Source organism: Eptatretus burgeri, unplaced genomic scaffold (assembly GCF_056783735.1).
Source record: "Eptatretus burgeri isolate ZD-2024b unplaced genomic scaffold, Ebu_testis_v1 Ebu_testis_scaffold_155, whole genome shotgun sequence".
NCBI classification, from domain to species: domain Eukaryota; kingdom Metazoa; phylum Chordata; class Myxini; order Myxiniformes; family Myxinidae; genus Eptatretus; species Eptatretus burgeri.
This window is the reverse complement of record NW_028222105.1, coordinates 50,665-75,000: the sequence shown is the minus strand read 5'-3', so window position 1 is coordinate 75,000 and position 24,336 is coordinate 50,665. Positions and strand designations below refer to the sequence as shown.

Below are 24,336 nucleotides of genomic sequence, written 5' to 3'. Positions count from 1 at the left end.
TGTTTGTGTTTGCTTGTTTTTAATAAAAGACTCAAATGTACACTACCGGTAAAAATTGTTGTAGAACACCCTCATTTTTCCAGTTTTTTTCTGAAATTTAAGCAGTTTAATGTTTCAATGTACTCTGAAATTAAAGCATAGAACAAAGAAACAATTGCAGATAAAACAAGAACTCGAGTGGGCACAATATACGCCCGAACAAGAAGGTATATACAGAATTGTGCTACGACATGGAAAATAGCATCCTGGTTGCCATGGCAACCACTTAAGATGACGAACGTATGTCACGACACACCGTCTCCACAGTCTGTACCTATGTACCAAATATGAAACGTGAAAGTTGAAAACTTTGGGAGTTAGAGTGCGGACAGGAACAGACGGACTGACAGACGGACGGACGGATGACCGGTATCACATAATACGCCCCGATATATATATATATATATATATATATATATATATATATATATATATATATATATATATATATATATATATATATATATATATATATATATATATATCCGTCGTATAAAAACACCTCACCAACACATTATTAAAAACACCTCACCGACACATTATAAACATGAATGAGTGAACACTTTCTGGATTCAGATGGAAGTCCTCCACCACGTGCCAAAATTTCGTGGAGCTGCCTCCTCCAACAAAAATAAATTATGCGAGAACAATCATTTTACACGGCCTGTCACACGAGTGACCCTTCCACCTTCAGGAGTCTCTTAAATTGAGTTAGGAATGGTAAAGGAAGCTGAAATTTTGCATGCCAGTTCTAACATACATGTAGTACATTGTGTACAAAGCACAAGTCATGAAATGATGAAGTTTCAAAATGGGATTCTGGCATGGATGTGCAAAAATGATGGTATTCAGACCACTAGAATGGACACATTTTCCCACATATCTTGACCAATATAGTGTCTACAAGAACGAGTGAGGATCCCGGATCTCAGGGTTCCCCGTGTCCCCCTCCACTCCATCACAGCTCCCTCCAAGTACCGATTTCGTTTGACCTGCGATGTACTCGCTTCCTGAGGCCCGACCTCCCCAAACGAACTGCGTACTCGCTCATCCCTCCCCTCCTCGAGTGCGGAACGGGGCTTAAACCCCGTCATTAGGTCTCAGGGAAACGAACCTCCCAACTTTCCGTTCTCTCGTCCCCCATTACCCCACTTTGAGGGTTCGTCGCGATCAGGGAAGGTGAAGCACGAAACTTTACCGGATTGACGGCAAAATGGCGGAAGAGGTGTGACGAGGATCACGTGGTGCCAAAACAGCGGGTGAGTCACAAAATCCGGACTGGATGTTTGGATTCGGAGCGACGTTTATTCGGAATCTTTTTCCAGGCGAACATTAAAACAATTAATGAATTCAACAACGGAGAAACTCGTCTGGGCTGAGTTTTTAACACCACAACGGGAAAAGTAGGTTAAAGTACCCGTTCCACAGAACTCCCATTGTCCCATTCACCCCAACACCGTTTCTGAAAAAAAAAAATTTGAAAGTCTGATAAATGTGCTTTCTTAGTTCCCGGGGAGAAAGGTCACCACGCATTTTTACAGGTAAATCAACAAACTCCACCACCACTGCCCAGTTAACCCTGAAAATACGGTTAACCTAGTTAATCATCCGACGACCTCAACCCCTTCGATCACGTTTGGGATGAATTGGAACGCCGACTGTGAGCCAGACCGAATCGCCCAACATCAATGTCCGACCTCACTAATACTCTTGTGTCTGAATGGAAGCAAATCCACACAGCAATGTTCCAACATCTGATGGAAAGCCTTCCCAGTAGAGTGGAGGCTGTAAAAGCATCGAAGGGAGACCAACTCCGTGTTGATGCCCATTTATTACCTTCGCATTCTGCGAAAGGTTATGTATTGGTCGCTGTGTATTTATTTATTTATTTGTGAATGTGTGTGTGTGTGTGTGTGTGTGTGTGTGTGTGTGTGTGTGTGTGTGTGTGTGTGTGTGTGTGTGTGTGTGTGTTTGTGTGTGTGTGTGTGTGTGTGTGTGTGTGTGTGTGTGTGTGTGTGTGTGTGTTTGTTATTCCCTTAACTCAGAAAGTATGAAACCAAATCGCTTGAAATTTAGTGGGGTGATGGGTTATTATCCAAGGAACATCTGATTAGATTTTGGGAGCGATCGGGTCAAAGGTCAAGGTCACGGAAAGGTCAAATTCGTATTTTTACCATCGTGCGGTCAATTTTGATCTAATTGGCATGCAACCGATGTCAAAACGTTCAGAATTCATTGCCCAATCTTGTGATGGGCGACATGACACAATTACGTCATTACCCTTGTTAGCGGTTGGGGGTCAAAGGTTAGTGGGGTCACGACCTTTCAAAATATGCGGTTTTTGTCATAACACGGTCAAATCAAAACCGATTTGCATGAAACCAACACCAAAATGTTCACTGTTCTGTTCCCCCCACCCCCCACTCCAAGAACAAAAAAGTAGCGGAGGTGAAGGTCTGCGCTCTCCCGAGTGCCCATTCTAGTTTTTGAATGAGACGTTGGACGAGCAGGTGTCCACATACTTTTAGCCATGTAGTTTATGTCGAGAGGCCACAGAAAGCACCACAAGGCCCAGGCGTTGAACTCAGATATCTGATCTGGGCTGGACAACAAATCTGAAACGATACAAACGTGGGTTTGTTTCCGTTCTTTATAACGTTTCATATCTATTTCGAGGCATCATGGTCATTTTCAATCGGGGAAATATATATATTTTATATCTGTCTTTTTATCACCCTCCCTGTCCTCCACCCCTGGGGCGTGGCCTCCTCGTGTAATCCTTCACAGATGGAAACATGTATGTTCATGTAATCCTTCACATGATGGAAACATACATGGACATGTATTCCTTCACATGATGGAAGCATGTCTGTACATGTAATCCTTCACATGATGGAAACATGTACATGTAATCCTTCACATGATGGAAACATGTATGTACATGTAATCCTTCACATGATGGAAACATTCATAGACATGTAATCCTTCACATGATGGAAACATGTATGTTCATGTAATCCTTCACATGATGGAAACATACATGGACATGTAATCCTTCACAGGATGGAAGCATGTCTGTACATGTAATCCTTCACATGATGGAAACATGTACATGTAATCCTTCACATGATGAAAACATGTATTTACATGTCACATGACGGAAACATTAATGGACATGTAATCCTTCACATGATGGAAACATGTATGGACATGTAATCCTTCACATGATGGAAACATGTATGGACATGTAATCCTTCACATGATGGAAACATGTATGGACATCTAATCCTTCACATTATGGAAACATGTATGTACATGTAATCCTTCACATGATGGAAACATTCATAGACATGTAATCCTTCACATGATGGAAACATGTATGTCCATGTAACCCTTCACATGATGAAAGCATGTTTATGCATGTGTTGAGATTCGTACCTTTTTTGAAGCTTTTTATTTCTTCCCAACTCAATTCACTCACTTGCAGTGAATTAAAACATATTCCTGCTTGCCGTTCCAAAGGAACATTTGCTAAGTGGATCTGAGAGCAACTTCACATCCTCCTTATCTTGCTTAATACACAGGTGTTGAAAGGACATAAGCCACTTGGTAAACAGTTGGTCCTGGGATAAAAGGAAGGGATTATGTGATGGAATTTGTTGGAGATAAAACCGTGTGTATGTATATATATATATATATATATATATATATATATATATATATATATATATATATATATATATATATTGTTACGGTGCCGGGGTCGGCCGCCAACCGACCGCTCTGACGGAGCCGCAAGTCGAGTCGGCCCGACCGATCGCCCGGAATATAGATCGCTGCCTGGATAAGTCCGAGTCGATGGGTCCTTGTACAACAACCGAAATATGCCAATGGGCAGATCACGTGGGGTAGGGTCGATTGCCAATCTAACAATGTACCTAAATACCCACGTGATCCAACTACCGGGGTATTCCACCCTCGACGGAACTCGCACGGAACAAACCGCCGCGGAGAGCCTGTCTCGTGCGCGATTCCGAGCGCTTAATCGCCGAGAACCGTCGGTTCAAATGTCCCCCTTTTGCGGCAAACCAACGGCTTTCTAACTACCAACACACGAAATGCTCAGTCAATGAAAGAATCTACGCGACGAGCTGAAAACATTTAACAATTGGTGTATTTATTAATAATAATGGGGAACTGGGGAAGCACGTAAGAGCAGAACTATACCGACTTTACCAAATGCAATGCAAAGATTTATAGCACACAAAAAACACTTAACAATTTCCTACTTATTAGACGGGCCCACGGACACACGCACACACACACACCCAAGAAATGGTGGCTGAGGCCTTTAATAACGAGCTCCAGCTCGGAGGACAGGTGAACTGAAACCCAGAACCTATCTCGAACCTCTCCACCTCTTTTGGTCTTCGAGTTGTTCGGACCCGGGCTCCTGCGAGAGCGAGCTGGATCCAATCGCCGTGAGCTGCGATCCTTTCCGATCTCCCGCGAATCCTCCCGCGCTTCTCAACACGTGCTGGTGAGACGAGGTGCCGATCCTTCCCGTCGATGCGTCGCTTCCCCGAGGAACTACCTCCAAGAAGAAGTCGATGAGTCGCACCAAGCCGGGAACCAAACGGAGAACAAAGAGCTCCACGAACCAAGAAGAAGAAGAAGCCACCATTCGCAGCTCGAGCCGAGCAACCGGCTCAACTTTCTTCCAAACAAAGCAGCTCTCCAAAAAGTCTACCGAGCCAAGCAGGACCCGAAGCTCTGCTGAACAACTCCTCTGCAGAAGCAAAAAGCTTGCGAAGGCCTCAACCCTAACCCAAGCCAAACAGGACCCGAAGGTCTGCTGAACGACGCCCCTCAACTCCCACTTCGAGCAAGAACAAAGAAAGGATCTCCTCTTTATGCTTCTCCGCCCCCTCCCCCACGCCCGGCATGACTCATGCCCTCGTGATCCATCCCCCGCTCAACCACGGGTGGGTGGGAGTTGTTGATGTCATTAATTACGGGACGGAAGGGCTCGTCTTCCTCTTCGCAGAAGAGGGGGAGGGACATCTCTATTGTTCGCTCCCTAACTATTCAATCGATCGGCAGCGCATCTAATCGATTTCTGAACATTTAAACAATGGAAGGTGAGCGATCTAGGGAACAATCACTTGTCGACATCGCTGACTCAAGGAACCTGTATGTTGTGTGCAATCGAATTCCAAATTCATAACAATATATATTGTTATTGCCTCTGCCACCAATAGTGCAGCAGCATAGCAAACCTGTTGTGCATTTTGTGATACAAGCACCAAATTTGGCACAAATATACATTAATATATATATATATATATACATTAATATATATTGTTTATATATATATTGTTGCGGATTCGCGCCCGCCGGCGTGCTGACGGCCACGTAACTCGAATCGCGGCACGTCGCCCACCGGACGGACAATCCAGTCGTGACCCTCTCGGACTAACGCCGGGAACCAGTCACGGGTGGACCTTTCGGTCTCACCGCGATCGAGCCAATCAGCCCCCGCGTGGGATAGGGTTGCTCGCCGACCCGACCTACCTAAGTACCCACGCGGAGGGTAGACCGGGCGATCGCACCTCGCCGCAGGTCGACTTCGGACACGGGCCACTTAAGCGACCCGTTCCGTACTATCAGAATAACCGAGCGGTGTTATCGTCGACCTCGACGGTTCGATTAATTATCGGGCGTATTCAGCCCACTACCAACCCTTTACGTGAAGCAAGATGGGGATTCAATAGAGGAAAAGACGAAGCGAAGCGGGAGAACAGTTCAATAATAAAGCACATTTATTCGCGGCACACGGGAAGCACACATATTCAATTCCACCAAAAGCACACAGAAAAGACACAATGCAATTTACACAAAAAGCAAATGTAAAAGCGAAACACAATGCAGAGCTAATACCGACTACCGAGCACACGGCAACACTTATACAATTCTACTTCACAGACGGCGCCGACAACACATACCCAAAACCAAGGAAAGAATACCCTCAAGGATGAGGCGGGCCTGAGGCCGAGACCGGGTCGCGCCTACCCGTCTGGTGATGAGACGCGGAGCGGCGATGGCGCCTCACTCCGCGGGCCTCGCGGACAGTGTCTGGCAGGGGGTGGGAAAGGGGCCCCCTTGGTCGCACTATCTCAGCGCGGGGGGAAACAGGAGGGGGTTGCTGATGCTCGGGGTATAGAGGATCTTTATTATCCCTGGTGTGCGTCTCCACCTCGGCCAGGTCGCGCTGTCGGCCTCCCTCGGGCGTGCAGCTCCCGGCACCGACGCGAGCACCCCCTCGTCTGCCTTCGCCGCTGCCGCCTCTCCACAGCTCGTCCCCTCCGTTCCGACTCCAACGCACACGACGAGCAGCTCCACCGCCCGCGAAGTCTTGACCCTCTGCTTCCGACTCTCCTACTCTCCGCCTCTGGACTCTCCGACTCTCGACTCTTCTTTGGACTCTCCTACTCTCTACTCTCCGACTCTCGACTCTCCTTGTCCCCGACTCTCGACCTCTCTTTGGACTCTCCTCGTTGGACTCTTCTTTGGACTCTCCTCTTCTCTGACTGACGAACACGGTCCTTTTATCCGCCCCGTAACTTCGCCCTCTCATCTTTGACCCCCTCCCTTCGACCTTTCACCTCGCTCCCCATTGGCCCGAGAAAAAGTGGGCGTGAAGGCTTTTTGATCCACAAATTTGCATATATCGATCGTCCTGGAGGCGGGGCCACCCGCCTCGCTCACCGATTGGACGGCAAAAAGTGGCCGTGTGTCGTTTTTGATCCGTTTTTGAAGCACAAAATCCGTGATTTTGTACACGCTGTTCGACGCGCGCTCTGCACGAGTCCAACACCGGTACCCACAGCGGGGCAAGAACGGTGGCGATGCTACGGTTGCGAGGTGTGACGGGAAGGTCGTGGTGGTTGTGGTGAAGCGGCGTTGTGGTTGGTGGTTGATGTTGTGGTTGTGGTGGTAATCATGGCGGTTGGTCCAAAATAAAGATAGTAAAAGAAAAACGGCTATCCTGAAGAGTCGCAGCACGCATAAATGACATGTATTCCCACTAGACAACGGGTTTGGGCCTAACTACACATGCACTTACCGAGATACCTCACCTAAGGGACCTGAATGGTGGTTTGCGAATTTGGTAACCACAACAATATATATATATATATATATATATATATATATATATATATATATATATATATATATATATTGTTAACAATATATATTGTTACGAATTTGGGAATTTGATTGCACACAACATACAGGTTCCTTTAGTCAGCTATGTCGATAAGTGCTTGTTCCCAAGATAGCTCACCTTTCATTTTTTAAATGTTCAGAAATCGATTCGATGCGCTGTGGATCAATTTAATACTTAGGGAACGAACAATGGAGACATCTCTCCCCCTTTTCTGCGAAGAGCAAGCACCACCCTGCCGTCCCGTGACTCATGATGTCAACAACTCCCTCCCACCCGTGGCTGAGCGGAGGATGGAGCACGAGGACATGAGTCATGCCGGGATCGGGGGAAGGGCAGGAGAAGGATAAGAGATCTTTTTCTTTTGTTCGTGGGCAGAGTTGGGGTGGGCAGAGTTGGAGAAGGGAGTTGAGAGTAGCCGTTCAGCCGACCTTCGGGTCCTGTTTGGCTTGGGTTTGGGTTGAGGCCTTCCGAAGCTTTTTGCTTCGGCTGGCTCAGTGAGCTTCGGCTGCGGCCTGGCTCGAGAGGAGGCTTTTTGCTTTGATGGTTCCGTGAGCTTCAGCTTCTGCTTGGCTCTGGAGAGCTTTTTACTTCGAGCTGCATTGCTTGGAAGGAAGTCAAGCCGGTCACTCGGCTCGAGCTGCGAGTGGTGGCTTCTTCTTCTTCTCGGTTCATGGAGCTCTTTGTTCTCCATTTTGGTTCCAGGCTTGGTGCGACTCATCGACCTCTTCTTTGAGGTGGTTCCTCGGGGAGGCGACGCATCGACGGGAAGGATCAGTGCCTCGTCTCACCAGCACGTGTTGAGAAGCACGGGAGGTGGTTCCTCGGGGAAGGATCGGCGCCTCGTCTCACCAGCACGTGTTGAGAAGCACGGGAGGTGGTTCCTCGGGGAAGCGACGCATCGACGGGAAGGATCAGTGCCTCGTCTCACCAGCACGTGTTGAGAAGCACGGGAGGTGGTTCCTCGGGGAAGGATCGGCGCCTCGTCTCACCAGCACGTGTTGAGAAGCACGGGAGGTGGTTCCTCGGGGAAGCGACGCATCGACGGGAAGGATCGGCGCCTCGTCTCACCAGCACGTGTTGAGAAGCGCGGGAGGTGGTTCCTCGTGGAAGCGACGCATCGACGGGAAGGATCGGCGCCTCGTCTCACCAGCACGTGTTGAGAAGCGCGGGAGGTGGTTCCTCGGGGAAGTGACGCATTAACGGGAAGGATCGGCGCCTCGTTTCACCAGCACGTGTTGAGAAGCGTGGGAGGATTCGCGGGAGCTCGGGAAGGATCGCAGGTTGCGGCGATTGGATCCAGCTCGCTCTCGTTGGAGCCCGGGTCCGACCAACTTGAAGACCACACGAGGTGGAGAGGTTCGAGAAAGGCTCTGGGTTTCAGCTCACCTGTCCTCCGAACTGGAGCTCGTTATTAAAGGCCTCTGCCACCATTTCTTGGGTGTGTGTATGCGTACGTGTGTCCGTGGGCCCGTCTAATAAGTAGGAACTGCTGTTAAGTGCAAGTGACTGTACATAATAAGTAGACTATTGTAGTTCTTTTGTTGCTTGTATAATTGCATACGTATTTTGCCTTGCTTAATTGCATACGTGCTTTATTATAATAAATGTCCTTGTGTGAATGTAAACCTGTTCGTTGCGTCCATTCCCTTATTGAACTTCCCCATCTTGCACTCGGAATATAGTTGGTTTTTAAATAGCCGGTAAAGTGATCGGGTCCAACGGGACTGCGCGATGATACCCCGCTTGGTTATCCCAAAAGGAAGCGAGCTGCTTAAGCGGCTCGTTTCGAAGCGGTCCCGTTGAGGTACAATCTCTCGGTAACCTACCCGCTCGAATAATTAGGTAAATCGAAGATTTGGCGATCGGACCCTGTGGCGCGGGTAGAGTGCGGACAAGGTTGTGGTGCGGTTAAAAACACACCCGTGGCTGGTTTCTGGCGTTGATCCGGAAAGCCGCGACTGGATTGTCCGTTCGGTGGGCGAAGCGACCGCTATTGGTTAGACACGGTCGTTCGCACGCCGACGGGCGGAAATCTACAGCAATATATATGAGGGAGTGACTCGACCATTCGGGCAGAGCACTCTCCGGGTTACCTCACTTGCTAATTGGTGTTCCTGGTGTTTCCTGATCTCCGTACGGGCCGCGTGTATTGATAGATAATAAACAATTTTCTCTCAAGTACATCGACGTCTTCATGTCTTAGTAAAGGGTGATCGACACCTCGACGTGTGTGTGTGTGTGTGTGTGTGTGTGTGTGTGTGTGTGTGTGTGTGTGTGTGTGTGCGTGTTTGTGTGTGTGTGTGTGTGTGTGTGTGTGTGTGTGTGTGTGTGTGTGTGTGTGTGTGTGTGTGTGTGTGTGTGTGTGTGTGTGTGTGTGTGTGTGTGTGTGTTGATGTATGTATGTATGTGTATGTATGTGTCTATGTATGTATGTGTCTATGTATGTGTCTATGTATGCATGTGTGTATGTATGTGTCTATGTATGTATGTGTCTATATATGTATGTACGTATGTGTGTGTATGATTGAAAGAATATTAAATAACGTTTTCTCTGGAACCGCTGAATCAATCGACGTAAAACTTCATGGAGAATACATGTTTTAAATTCTAGTAGTGATGGGGAATACATGTTTTAAATTCTAGTAGTGATGGGGAATACATGTTTTAAATTCTAGTAGTGATGGGGAATACATGTTTTAAATTCTAGTCGTGATGGGGAATACATGTTTTAAATTCTAGTAGTGATGGTGAATACATGTTTTAAATTATAGTGGTGATGGTGAATACATGTTTTAAATTCTAGTAGTGATGGGGAATACATGTTTTAAATTCTAGTCGTGATGGGGAATACATGTTTTAAATTCTAGTAGTGATGGGGAATACATGTTTTAAATTATTGTAGTGATGGGGAATACATGTTTTAAATTCTAGTAGTGATGGGGAATACATGTTTTAAATTATAGTAGTGATGGGGAATACATGTTTTAAATTATAGTAGTGATGGGGAATACATGTTTTAAATTATAGTAGTGATGGGGAATACATGTTTTAAATTCTAGTAGTGATGGGGAATACATGTTTTAAATTCTAGTAGTGATGGGGAATACATGTTTTAAATTCTAGTAGTGATGGGGAATACATGTTTTAAATTCTAGTAGTGATGGGGAATAGATGTTTTAAATTATAGTAGTGATGGTGAATACATGTTTTAAATTCTAGTAGTGATCGTGAATACATGTTTTAAATTCTTGTAGTGATGGGGAATACGTTTTAAATTCTAGTAGTGATCGTGAATACATGTTTTAAATTCTTGTATTGATGGGGAATACGTTTTAAATTCTAGTAGTGATGGGGAATAGATGTTTTAAATTATAGTAGTGATGGTGAATACATGTTTTAAATTCTAGTAGTGATCGTGAATACATGTTTTAAATTCTTGTAGTGATGGGGAATACATGTTTTAAATTATAGTAGTGATGGGGAATACATGTTTTAAATTCTTGTAGTGATGGGGAATACATGTTTTAAATTCTTGTAGTGATGGGGAATACATGTTTTAAATTCTTGTAGTGATGGGGAATACATGTTTTAAATTATAGTAGTGATGGGGAATACATGTTTTAAATTCTAGTCGTGATGGTGAATACATGTTTTAAATTCTAGTAGTGATCGTGAATACATGTTTTAAATTCTTGTAGTGATGGGGAATACGTTTTAAATTCTAGTAGTGATCGTGAATACATGTTTTAAATTCTTGTATTGATGGAGAATACGTTTTAAATTCTAGTAGTGATGGGGAATAGATGTTTTAAATTATAGTAGTGATGGTGAATACATGTTTTAAATTCTAGTAGTGATCGTGAATACATGTTTTAAATTCTTGTAGTGATGGGGAATACATGTTTTAAATTATAGTAGTGATGGGGAATACATGTTTTAAATTCTTGTAGTATGGGGTGTTTTTTTAACTTAATTTTAATCAGCCTCACTTGGCTGTTCCTGGATGGCTTTGAGGGTGGAGGAGTAACAGCTGAAATGCGAATCATATCCAGGTTCCTAATGATGACTTCATCTTTTATTTTTGCTTGTTTGAGTTCCTTCTGACGACTCCAATGCAGGACTGTATCTGTTTGGTCTTCCATTTGATCTGAATTTATTTTAATCCAATTCTAAATTCAATTTAATAATTAATAATAATAATAATAATAATAAAAAAACACTTGATGGGTCAGGGTCAGGTGTCCGATCAAAGTGGGGTTGCATCAAAGCGGGACTTCTTGGAACCCGGTCATCACTGCCAGCAGTTATAAAGTGGTAGTTCTAATTGTGTATCTTATTCATAATGTAACACACCAGTACACAAACGCTACAGAAAATGCACCACACAAAAGTACACTAACACCACACAAAACAAGTCCTGGTGAGGGTCTGCAATCTCTGATAGCTCTTTTTCTTGTTTATCAATGTGATTTTTTATATAAATAAAGACAGCCCCCTGTATTCACGAGGTTCCTTGAGTTTTTCCCTCGATGTGAGGGCATTTTCTCCTTCGCAACTACAGTATGTTTCTGGAACTCATCTCCAAGGATGCACCTGTGTGCGAGTAGTGTAACTTAGTAAAATAAATAATGGGAAAGTTATCAAAGATGAAGGCTGAAACGATTGGGAAAAACAAACAATTTAATGGTTCACACCTGTACACCTGATCATAAGGACGTGCGAAGAATAAACCCTGACAGGTGATGTGAAGAACAAGAACAAACACAGATCTTCTTCTTCTTTCGGCTGCTCCCGTTAGGGGTCGCCACAGCAGATCATCCGTATGATCCGCATCGTGATTTGGCACATGTTTTACGCCGGATGCCCTTCCTGACGCAACCCTGGTCGCCTCTTACGACACAGGGATATGGTACACCGATTTTAACCGGGGTATACACCGGCCCAGTATACTGGTACTCATTTCACCGACCTCGGAAGGATGACAGGCTGAGTCAACCCCCTGGTGTATTAATTCAGTGACCCAACGGGGCTTGAACTCAGGACCTTTTGGGTCCCAAGACACTGCCCTAACCACTGCACCAACACCAGGCTTTAGAACAAACACAGATATGGGATTAAAGATATCCCAAAGTTTAAGAAACAAAATAAGATTCCAGTTCAAGTTTCAAATCTATACTTATTGTGTGTGTGTGTGTGTGTGTGTGTGTGTGTGTGTGTGTGTGTGTGTGTGTGTGTGTGTGTGTGTGTGTGTGTGTGTGTGTGTGTACGTGTGTGTACGTGTGTGTGTGTGTGTGTGTGTGTGTGTGTGTGTGTGTGTGTGTGTGTGTGTGTGTGTGTGTGTGTGTGTATCCATCTCCATTTTGGTAAAGGGTCATGTTTGGTTGAGCAAGTTGTGAAGTTTTCTTGTTCTCAGAGTTTTGTTCCGATGGATATTTTCAGGATTGTCACTGAACCCCACAGTCTCCAACTGTAGTTAGTTTGTAGTAATATTCATTCCCAGAGATATTTTGGAAGATCCAACAGAGTTATTCTTCATCACTCCAGTTGCGTTGCGAGCACTGACACAATGTCGACACTCTTCAACTTCCAGGTTATTTTGACTTCATTTTCCAGATCCCAGGTATTTTGTTATTTCCCTGATATCACGGTATTCACACCGAAGTCGATGGGTCCTCGCACCTCTGTTCTGTCTTCGTGTGTATTTTTTGATGATGAGATAAATTTGATGAAGAAATAAACGCCTTGTCACAAATAGAACATTTATGGGGTTTATCCCCGGAATGTATTCGTTCATGTTTATGTAAATGTGATGATTGATTAAATGCCTTGTTACAAATAGAACACTTGAAGGGTTTACACCCAGAATGTATTCGTTCATGTTTATGTAAATGTGATGATTGATTAAACGCCTTGTTACAAATAGAACACTTGAAGGGTTTACACCCCGTATGTATTCGTTCATGGTTATGTAAATTTGATGAAGAAAAAAATGTTTTGTTGCAAACAGAACACTTATAGGGTTTATCCCCGGAATGTATTCGTTCATGGGTATGTAAATTTGATGATCGATTAAACGCCTTGTTACAAAGAGAACACTTGTAGGGTTTACACCCCGTATGTATTCGTTCATGGTTATGTAAATTTGATGAAGAACAAAATGTTTTCTTGCAAACAGAACACTTGTGGGGTTTATCCCCGGAATGTATTCGTTCATGGGTACGTAAAGTTGATGATTGATTAAACGCCTTGTTACAAACAGAACACTTGAAGGGTTTACAACCCGTATGTATTCGTTCATGGTTATGTAAATTTGATGAAGAAAAAAATGTTTTATTGCAAACAGAACACTTGTGGGGTTTATCCCCGGAATGTATTCGTTCATGGTTATGTAAAGTTGATGATTGATTAAACGCCTTGTTACAAACAGAACACTTGTGGGGTTTACACCCCGTATGTATTTGTTCATGTTTATGTAAATTTGATGATTGATTAAACGCCTTGTTACACACAGAACACTTGTAGGGTTTACACCCCGTATGTATTCGTTCATGGTTATGTAAATTTGATGAAGAAAAAATGTTTTGTTGCAAACAGAACACTTGTAGGGTTTATCCCCGGAATGTTTTTTTTTATGATAATTTAAAGCTGATGACGAAAAAAACGCCTTGTTACACATAAAACACTTGAAGGGTTTGTCCGCGGAATGTATTCGTTTATGTTTATGTAAAATTGATGAATCACCAAATGCCTTGTAACACACAGAACACTGGTAGGGCTTTGCCCCGAGATGTATATTTTGACGATGATGTAAATTTGATGAAATAGAAAATGCCTTGTCACACACAGAACACTTGTGGAGTTTCTCGCTTCCTTGGATGTTCTTGATCACCTTAAAACAACTTTTGTGGTTGTTGTAAGAGACGCTGCTCGATTTGTCATTGTCCTGACAAGAAGGCATTTTCTGATTGAAATGATCTTCTTCATCGAACTGGGCAGAGTTGGTAAAAGAAACTAATTTCATTTCTTCATCTGCAAAGACAATGAAACACAAAACTCACGGGAAAGCATCTGAAAATACATCATCAGAACCCCTCCCCACCCCACACCCGTAGACCCCCTGAGACCCCGTTTTTTTAATGTCGTGTACAAACTTTAGTAAATCCTGGGAGATTAAGGTTTTGGTCAAATTTCATTGAAATTGTGTGAGTAGTTGAGAAGCAGAAAGCAAATAGGAGATATACTAGTGGGGTCAGTCTGGTATATTGTTGTGGGCCGGGTATCGGTGGCGAGCACTACCGCGAGGTAGAGCAGTGGAGTAGTCTCCCACCGAACACCCGGAATTTAGGTCGTGACTCTCGGACAACTCCGAAAGGTCACGGGTGGCTGAGAGGACAGTGGTCGCCAATATTACGACGGCGTGAGGTTGGGTCCACTTGTCTAACTCCAATTTACCTAAGTTCTCACGCCGTCCAACTACAAGGGAAACCACACCCTACAGCCGACTTTGTCCGAATCGAGTCGCCATCACCGACTCGGATCCGGCGTAACCGAGCTAAAGTTACCAAAGCCGCGCCGGACCAAATGAACAATTTACCGGCTCGAACGGCCTTATTAATTCACATTACGCACCGTGCTAGACCAATGGAAGAAAGCACAGAAAACGAGCTGGTACAATTAACAGGGGTTTATTTATAAGGGAGGGGGACACAGAGAGCAGAGTAAAGCCGACTCAAAGCAATGCAGGTATGTACAAGGCACTTAAACAATTCTACTTGAAGAAGGGCCCACACACAGACAAACACCCAAAGAAATGGACCCCGTCGGGTCTTTATTGAAGGCTTCCAGCTCGAGGAAAGTTGAGCTGGAGACCAGAGCCTGTGCTTGGACCTGTCCACCAGTGTGGTCTTCGACAATCCGGCTCGGAGGGACTCGAACCCGCAACAGGATGCCGCTCCAAGCACCAGGTACCGCGCTCTCCAACCGGCCACGCACCAATCAACCAAGACCAAGGGGAAGATCAGAGACGACGATGACCCAGGACCAGACGAACCAGCCAGCAGCAAGACCCGCGATCCCCAAGACGACCAACCTCCCAGCCTGGCGTTCCTTTATATCTTTCTTGTCCGGGGTGAGAAAATCACCATCTGAGGCGATCTCCACCTTCATTGGCCGGGGTGTCGTGGGAAGTCGCCCTCTGTGGCCATCTTCACCCTCATTGACCGGGGTGTCGTGGGAAATTCACCCTCTGAAGGAATGTCAACCCTCATTGGCCAGGGTGTCGTGGGAAAGTCACCCTCTTTGCTTGATTGGACAAGGGGCGCGCCCCTGCCTTCCTTGCGGAATCCCGATCTGAGGCGATGGAAATCTCCGCCCACGTACGTGGCTGGACACACGTGTGTTATGGTGCGATGTGCGAAGTGAAGGAGTGATGGTTTCGGTTGGCTGGAGGCTCGATTTCTCTTGCAAAAACCCTGACTAAAAAGTAATTCGCAGCGCAGACAAACAATTCCCATTAGACACAGGGGATGGATTCTAACAACACACATATACTTAACGAAATAACTGAGCTACGGGGACCTGTATGTTTTGTGCTCATGGCTGCCAGATTCGTAACACTACCCCCTCCCCATTTTACAGACTCGTCCCGAGTCGTCAAATTTTCGTGTGACCAGCATGTGTAAGTTCTCCCCTCGTACGATTTATGTATGGATCCCGAGTGTGACATTTTTTATACGTGTCCCAAAAATAAATAACCCAGTGCGCTGCGTAACTAAACGAACAGACTCACACGGACAACTTAACTGAATTGCCGGCGCAAAGACAGACACACAGGTGGGTTAAGAACTTATTTACAACTTCACTATTTATACTAACCATGGCCCAGGACCTGTGATCTGTGGAAGAAAAAGTCACAACCAAGGTCAACATTTCTGCGGCTCAAACGCAGTCTCTCGCACAGGAGAATGGATGGAGATGGACTGGATGCAACACAAATGAACGCACGGGCTGCTCAATGCAGTCCCAAGGTGAGGCTGCCAACAGGGCAGTCCTTGCAAACACTGGAGATGGTCCTGTCGCACATGATGGAGATGGTTGACGTGGGGCAACACAAACAAGGGTAGCAGGCATGGGGCCACGGCAAAGGCAGGCAAATCAGGCATGGCAAGGCAAGGCAATGCGGACCAGGCGATGTAGCACAACACAGGCCGGCATATGAAGCTGGCCGGCCTCGGGTATGGTCCCATCAGGTTTGTGGAGGGAGTGCGGTGGTCCCGGCCGGTCCGGAAACGGGCTCGGACCTAACCTACCGTCTCCCCCAACCTATCGCCTTTACCCGTCTCTGTCCATACCCACTCCCTTAGTTTGCAACAAGAAAACAACAAAATTTATCCCCTTTTTATTTATTTATTTTATTATTATTATTGCCAATCTTTGACAATCTTTTATTATGACTTCTCCCTAACCCTCCTACTGTCCTTGTCCGGCTAACCTATCCTGTCCGTCTACTCCCAACCCCTAAGATCCTCCCTTGGAGGGGACTGAGGGAGAGACCAGCATCCTGCCTTGAGGCCCAACAAAGCCTCAGAAGAGCCTCCTTCAGAATTCAGCCATGTTACCAAGGTGGGTCCAGCGGCCTACAGAGAGCAAAGGGATGGATGGTGTGAAGGGGGACATTGTTTTCTGACTATCCTAGCATTTAATAACTTTAAACTACCCCAGGACTTTTCCATATGCCTGGCTCTTTAAACTATAGGTTCTGACAACCATGATTCCCGTCGCCTGTGTTGGTGTCCATTCTTAATTTGGGCCTGGCCCACTAATTTTCACTCGTGCCCTTGCATAATTTCATGGCTGGGCAGCGTGGCTCACATGGCAGGGCGATCATGGCAGGGTCTAAGTGATATCCAGCTGCCTTTTCAAACTTTGATCAACTTCAGATTGTAAAATCGTTTCCCAGCCCTTTCAATTCAGGCGGACCTCCTGACCTCTGAATAACCACTACCAAGGGGCCATGTGTGATCTATTCCAACACCCAAAGGGCTGCAGTCTTGGCACCATTCTGTCTTGAGGATGACCAGACATTCTCATCATCTTACCCCCACCGACCAGACATTCTCATCATCTTACCCACCGCCCCCCCACTCTCCTCTTTCCCCTGCATATTATATCAGAACTCAAAAAGTCCATGAACTGCAGAATCAAAGGAAGACCGCGTTGCTTTTTGAATCTCCTCTGAATTCTCCATATCGATATGTTTGTGTTTATCTGTACTTAATAAATTACTCAAATGTACAGGAGGAATTGAGAATTACTCCACAGTGACCAGAATCTATTTGAAAATCAAAAAAAATTAATGGTTGCCAAGGTTACCGGCTCATATGTTGCCAATGCATATGGATCTATCCTTGTGGAGATGGCAACAGGTGGCAGCTCGTGTGTTTATAATGTATGAATTATGAGAAAAATGATTGTTTAAACCCCCTATTTAGGTGCACCGTGGTGAACAATGTGATCCTATAAAGTTTTGTGGTGATGAACCTTGGGAGCTCAGAGGAGGGTCACAAGCAAACAAACATTTCACTTCTATAAATATGGATATCTCACCTCTGTGCTCAGTTTTCCCACAATTTCACCTCTTTCCCCACAATGGTCATAATGTCGACCAACATTGCTGGGGGATACCGAAGCCCCCTTGGAAAGGACACGACCTTTTCACCCATGTCCTGCATCCTGCTTATTGATGGTGTCATGCACAGCCACGGAGGGGTTTCTGCAGGGAGTTAGTGTCCTCCTCCAGCTGCTAGTGACAGTTGGTGCAACCCCGTGGACTTCCAACACCTATACCCCCACAAGTCAATGGCACACGTCGCAGGGTAGACCCAACAGTGACGGGACAGGCGGCAGGATGGGCCAGGAGGGCTGCAAGCTTCTCACGTCCCGTGAGTCCGTTGGGGACTCTACCAACATCCCGAGATTCTCGCTGAATCAAACGCCACCAGGGGTCAGGCTGCAGGGCCGCGTCATGCTCCAAATGCAGGTCTCATGGTGCGATAATGGACAATCACGTCAGAGCTGTCTTCAGTCCCCGTGGACCCTTGGGCACCACTGTGCGGACCGTCCGACATCTCTGCTGGGATGTCCGTGTCAGGCCGCTCGGGGCCGTGTCAATCGGTATGAACCACGTGCGTCCCAGTCACCACATCCAGCACTGCACTAAACAGTGGGAGACCAATCACAGCTGCAGCCAAGTGGTGACCTCCTTGGACGTCACAAAGACGGCAGGCTCGGTCAATGAGGGCAGTCGACTCTCCAGGGGGGTCGGGATTGGACTGCATTGGAGTGCTCTTGGTGGCGACAGCGAGACCGTCCATCTCGGGTTTGGACCCTGATGCTGCAACATGGGGAGCTCATCAGACCACGAAACTGGTGACGTTCGGTGACACACACACACGGGATGTTTGAGACATGACTCGCAGCCATGGGTGATGGGAATGTGAGCGAATGGTCTTCACGCTCATCCTCCAGGCTGGAACGGTCGAGAGATGGTTTCGCAAATGGGGTTGAAACAGCCGTTCGTCTCCTCGTTCTTCACTACCGGTAATCGGTTCAACACTAAATGCTTGACCACACATGCCCTCCTCAAGAAGACCTCAATATTATCTCTGCCCTCGTAGTTCACACAGCCTCGGCACAAGGGCTCGGAGAAGGTCCACAGCATAGACCAAGATGCACGTGGAAGGTCACATGAGGAGCATGACCGGTGATTTCCAGCCTCCCCGAGGTGGTTTTCCACGTCAAAAACTCAGGTTCGCAGGCTGTAAATGTCCCTCTGAAGAACGATCAAATGGTCTGTTAAAAGGCACGTTGGGACCCTCAACCACCACAGTGGAAGTGTTGTTGTGGTGGAGTGGGGTGTGGGGCAGACTCGTCGTAATGCAGAATGAGTCAACAAGCCGTCTGACAAATTGGCTTTGATGAACTCAACGGTTCTTCGGACATCAACGGTTTATTTGCGGGAAGGGCAGTGACGTCACACTGCGTCACCTTATCGCGTCACTTCCTGATTCCTCTGGTGGAACCATGTGGGGTGAAATTGTGTGAACAACACATTTGTGTCCACAGAGTGGATTGGGATTTGGTGATTAATGGTGAATAACATCCCTCCCCCAGGATGAACAGTTTACGTTTTGTGTCCCACCGATAGGCCGGATCTGCTGACCTGAACCAAAATTTAATTGGCTTGTTATTGTCATCTGACCAACTCATCCACCAAGTTTTGTGAAATTTCATCCACAACTTTTTTTTCCGGGTTCTAAAGGGTGTAAGGGTGAAAATGACGATTTTAGAAATTTGACCTCAAGATGACCTTTGACCTCAAAATCAATTGGATTCTCAGTTGAGACTACCTCGACAACTTGGTAAAGTTCCATGATGATCGGTTTAGAATTGTGACCTGGAGGTGATTAACAATCAAACAGACAGAATGATCAATATATTTAACATCACTCACAGACACCAAGAGAACATACCTCTCCGCCAGGTGGAACAGGTGACATTTTGTCTGCCACTGATGGGACGGATCTGTATCCGGACTTGAACCAGAATCGAATCGTCTTGTTATTGTCACCGAACCAACTCATCCACCGATCTTCAACATAACTCACCCACAACTTATTGAAATATCATGATGTACATCGTTTTTGGTCCTCGTCTCTCCATGGTAATTAATTACTTACGGTATTAAAAACATTCCCGGATCCGGATTCGGATCAGATCTTCACCAAAATCGAATCAATTTGACACACACACCGAACCTGTTCACCAAACTCCGTCCGAATCCATCCACAACTTCTGAACATATCCTGTTCACAGATAAACAAACATGGATGAAAACATAACGTGCGTCCAACCTGGGGGGTGGAGGGGACAACGATGTGTGAAGAGGTGGGAGGGGCACAGATTTCCCCGACACGGTGATGACGTCATACCGCCGGTGATATCCCGTCCCCGGCTCACCAACCCCCCCCCCCCCGGATCCCTCTCCACTAACCGGACCGACTTTGCTGATCCTGACAGTCGACGAATTGTGCTGCGGTCAGTAACGTGTCCATGATGTACATCGCTGGTTATACAAATGGAGGATCCCGGATCTCAGGGGTTCCCCGTGTCCCCCTCCACTCCATCACAGCTCCCTCTAAGGACCGATTTCCTTTGATCTGCGATGTACTCGCTTCCTGAGCCTCGACCTCCCCAAACGAAATGCGTGCTCGCTCATCCCTCCCCTCCTCGAGTGGGGAACGGGGCTTAAACCCCGTTATTCGGTCTCAGGGAAACGAACCACCGAACATTCTGTTCTCTCGTCCCCACTCCCCGACTTTGAGGGTTCGTGATCAGGGGCCACACAGAGGAAAGTGAAGCACAAAACTTTACCGGATTGTCCGAAAAATGGTGGAAGAGGTGAGTGTGACGAGGATCACGTGGTGCCAAAACAGCGGGTGAGTAAAAAAATACGGACTGGATATTTGGATTCGGAGCGACGTTTATCCGGAATCTCTTTTCCCAGGAGCACATTAAAACAATTAATGAATTCACCTGAACGGGAAAACTCGTCTGGGCTGAATTTTTCTTCCACAACGGGAAAAGTGGGTAAAAGTACCCGTTCCACAGAACCCCCAACACCCACACACACCCAGTGTCGGCCCCACGGGGTGGGGCATTGGGGAGAAATGCCCACCCAGATTAGACTTTGTGCCGCCTCAGTCCAGATTGGCCAGCAGTACCCTTCCCCACCATTATTGGAGCCCGTGGGAAAAAAGGGGGTTGGAACCCTGGGACCACGTGGGAAAAAAGGAGGTTGGTACCCGGGGATCCCGTGGGGAAAAAAGGGGTTTGTACCCGGGGACCCTGTGAGGGAAAAAGGGGGTTGGTACCCGGGGACCTCGTGGGAAAAAAGGAGGTTGGTACCCCGGGATTCTGTGGGAAAAAAAGGAGGTTGGTTCCCGGGAGCCAGTGGGAAAAAAGGTTGGTACCCGGGGACCCTGTGGGGAAAAAAGAGGGTTGGCACTGTGGGGAAAAAGGGGGTTGGCCCCGTGGGAAAAAAGGTTGGTACCCGGGGACCCCGTGGCAAAAAAATGGGGTTGGTAGCCGGGGACCCCATAGGAAAAAAATGGGGTTGGTACCCGGGGAGCCCGTGGGAAAAAAAGGAGCTTGGTACCCGGGGACCCCGTCGGAAAAAAAGGAGGTTGGTACCCGGGGAGCCCGTGGGAAAAAAAGGTTGGTACCCAGGGACCCTGTGGGGAAAAAAGGGGGATGGTACCCGGGGAGCGCGTTGGGAAAAAAAAGGTTGGGACCCGGGGACCCTGTGGAGAAAAAAGGGGCTTGGTAACCCGGGGACACCGTGGGGAAAAACGGGGTTGGTACCTGGGGAGCCCGTGGGAAAAAGGGGGTTGGTACCCGGGGAGCCCGTGGGGAAAAAAGGGTTGGTACCCGGGTCCCCGTGGGGAAAAAATGGGGTTGGTACCCAGGGACCCAGTGGGGAAAAGGGGGATTGGTACCCGGGGATCCATGGGGAAAAAAGGGGGTTGGCCATGTGGGAAAAAAAGGAGGTTGGAACCCGGGGACCCTGCTGAAAAAAAGGAGGTTGGTACCCGGGGACCCCGTGGGGAAAAAATGGGGTTGGTACCTGGGGAGCCAGTGGGTAAAAAGGAGGTTGGTACCCGGGGACCCCGTGGGAAAAAAGGGGGTTGGTGACCCCATGGTGAAAAAAGGGAGTTGGTACCCCCATGGGAAAAAGGGGGTTGGTACCCGGGGACCCTGTGGGAAAAAGGCGGGTTGGTACCCCCATGGGAAAAAGTGGGTTGGTACCCGGGTCCCCGTGGGAAAAAGAGAGTTGGTACCCGGGGACCCCGTGGGAACAAAGTGGGTTGGTACCCGTTGACCCCGTGAGGAAAAAGGGGGTTGGTACCCGGGGACCCCGTGGGAACAAAGGGGGTTGGTACCCGTTGACCCCGTGGGGAAAAAGGGGGTTGGTACCCAGGGACCCCGTGGGGAAAAAGGGGGTTGGTACCCAGGGACCCAGTGGGGAAAAAGGGGGGTTGGTACCCCCCATGGGGAAAAAATGGTGTTGGTACCCGGGGACCCTGTGGGCAAAAAAGGGGGCGTGGGGAAAAAACGGGGGTTGGTACCCGGGGACCCCGTGGGAAAAAAGTGGTTTGGCCCTGTGGGAAAAAATGGGGTTGGTACCCCATTTGAGAAAAGGGGGTTGGTACCCCATTTGAGAAAAGGGGGTTGGTACCCGGGGACCCCGTGGGGAAAAGATGGGGTTGGTACCTGGGGACCCCGTGGGGGAAAAATGGGGGTTGGTACCCGAGGAGCCAGTTGGGAAAAAGGAGGTTGGTACCCCGGGACCCCGTGGGAAAAAAGGAGGTTGGTACCCGGGACCCCGTGGGAAAAAATGAGGTTGGTACCCGGTGACCCTGTGGGGAAAAGGGGGGTTGGTACCCGGGGATCCCGTGGGGAAAAAAGGGGGTTTGTACCGGGGACCCTGTGGGGGAAAAAAGGGGGTTGGTACCCGGGGAGCCAGTGGGGAAAAAGGAGGTTGGTACCCGGGGACCTCGTGGGAAAAAAGGAGGTTGGTACCCCGGGATTCCGTGGGAAAAAAAGGAGGTTGGTTCCCGGGGAGCCAGTGGGAAAAAAGGTTGGTACCCGGGGACCCTGTGGGGAAAAAAGAGGGTTGGCAACGTGGGGAAAAAAGGGGGTTGGCCCCGTGGGAAAAAAGGTTGGTACCCGGGGACCCCGTGGGAAAAAAATGGGGTTGGTAGTCGGGGACCCCATAGGAAAAAAATGGGGTTGGTACCCGGGGAGCCCGTGGGAAAAAAAGGAGCTTGGTAGCCGGGGACCCTGTCGGAAAAAAAGGAGGTTGGTACCCGGGGAGCCCGTGGGAAAAAAAGGTTGGTACCCAGGGACCCTGTGGGGAAAAAAGGGGGATGGTACCCGGGGAGCGCGTTGGGAAAAAAAATGTTGGGACCCGGGGACCCTGTGGAGAAAAAAGGGGCTTGGTAACCCGGGGACACCGTGGAGAAAAACGGGGTTGGTACCTGGGGAGCCCGTGGGAAAAAGGGGGTTGGTACCCGGGGAGCCCGTGGGGAAAAAAGGGTTGGTACCCGGGTCCCCGTGGGGAAAAATGGGGTTGGTACCCAGGGACCCAGTGGGGAAAAAGGGGGATTGGTACCCGGGGATCCGTGGGGAAAAAAGGGGGTTGGCCATGTGGGAAAAAAAGGAGGTTGGAACCCGGGGACCCTGCTGAAAAAAAGGAGGTTGGTACCCGGGGACCCCGTGGGGAAAAAATGGGGTTGGTACCTGGGGAGCCAGTGGGTAAAAAGGAGGTTGGTACCCGGGGACCCAGTGGGAAAAAAGGGGGTTGGTGACCCCATGGTGAAAAAGGGGGTTGGTACCCCCATGGGAAAAAGGCGGGTTGGTACCCCCATGGGAAAAAGTGGGTTGGTACCCAGGTCCCCGTGGGAAAAAGGGAGTTGGTACCCGGGGACCCCGTGGGAACAAAGGGGGTTGGTACCCGTTGACCCCGTGAGGAAAAAGGGGGTTGGTACCCGTGGACCCAGTGGGAACAAAGGGGGTTGGTACCCGTTGACCCCGTGGGGAAAAAGGGGGTTGGTACCCAGGGACCCCATGGGGAAAAAAGGGGGTTGGTACCCAGGGACCCAGTGGGCAAAAAGGGGGGTTGGTACCCCCCGTGGGGAAAAAAGGGTGTTGGTACCCGGGGACCCTGTGGGCAAAAAAGGGGGCGTAGGGAAAAAACGGGGGTACCCCCGTGGGAAAAAAAAGGGGTTTGGCCCTGTGGGAAAAAATGGGGTTGGTACCCCATTTGAGAAAAGGGGGTTGGTACCCGGGGACCCCGTGGGGAAAAGCTGGGGTTGGTACCTGGGGACCCCGTGGGGGAAAAATGGGGGTTGGTACCCGAGGAGCCAGTGGGGAAAAAGGAGGTTGGTACCCGGGGACCCCGTGGGAAAAAAGGAGGTTGGTACCCAGGACCCCGTGGGAAAAAAATG

At 48.0% G+C, this 24,336-nt stretch overlaps 1 pseudogene across 1 annotated transcript; it reads right to left on the bottom strand.

The window, feature by feature from the left end:
- Positions 1-11,932: 11,932 nt before the first annotated feature.
- On the bottom strand, positions 11,933-21,085 carry LOC147007464 (uncharacterized; annotated as a pseudogene). Its single transcript, XR_015054167.1, has 2 exons — positions 20,322-21,085; positions 11,933-14,299 (listed from the first exon to the last, which is right to left on the bottom strand). The product of XR_015054167.1 is annotated as an uncharacterized LOC147007464 (transcript).
- Between the last annotated feature and the right edge of the window lie 3,251 nt (positions 21,086-24,336).